The following is a 547-nucleotide window of genomic DNA, read 5'->3' as shown; positions in this document are numbered from 1 at the left end:
TGGCCAAGGACCACCTGGTAGGAGCTACACAGTGATCTGCAGTTGGTGGCTACCTGTGCTGGACTTGGAGGAGTATGGGAGAGGCTATACTATGAACTGAGGCCAGCTGTCACTAGTTTGAGGGCAGCTTAGCAAGAGTTATAGGGCATGCTGAGGCCAGCCACTGTTTGTTGGGTTCGTGGACCTTTGAGAGATTTTAGAAAGGTTCACAGTGTGGGCCAAGGTCAGTAGCTTGTGAGGAACAACCATTGAAGGAGGTTACGACTGGTGCGTGGGTTGGGTGGGTCTCAGGGAATCACCAGATCGAGGCCAGTGTTGTTAGCCAAGCTGATAGGGACTCAGATATGGCACCTGCGTATGGCTGCTGGCTTTATGGGAGTGGGGAGAGATCAACAAAAGAGCAATGGTGCCTGCCAGTACTTTAGTTCTAGTGAGAGCTGCCTCTCTAACCAGTCAGTTCAGTTCCTCTCCATATGTCCCTGGTGTTTTCTAATTTCTGTCCCTTCACTGGAGCTGAGGGCGAGTGTTTTTGAGTGAGTGAGTCTTT

This window comes from Pteropus vampyrus, unplaced genomic scaffold (genome assembly GCF_000151845.1).
Source record: "Pteropus vampyrus isolate Shadow unplaced genomic scaffold, Pvam_2.0 Scaffold571, whole genome shotgun sequence".
In the NCBI taxonomy this organism is placed as follows: Eukaryota; Metazoa; Chordata; class Mammalia; order Chiroptera; family Pteropodidae; genus Pteropus; species Pteropus vampyrus.
The sequence above is the reverse complement of the archived record's forward strand: the minus strand, read 5'-3'. Positions refer to the sequence as shown.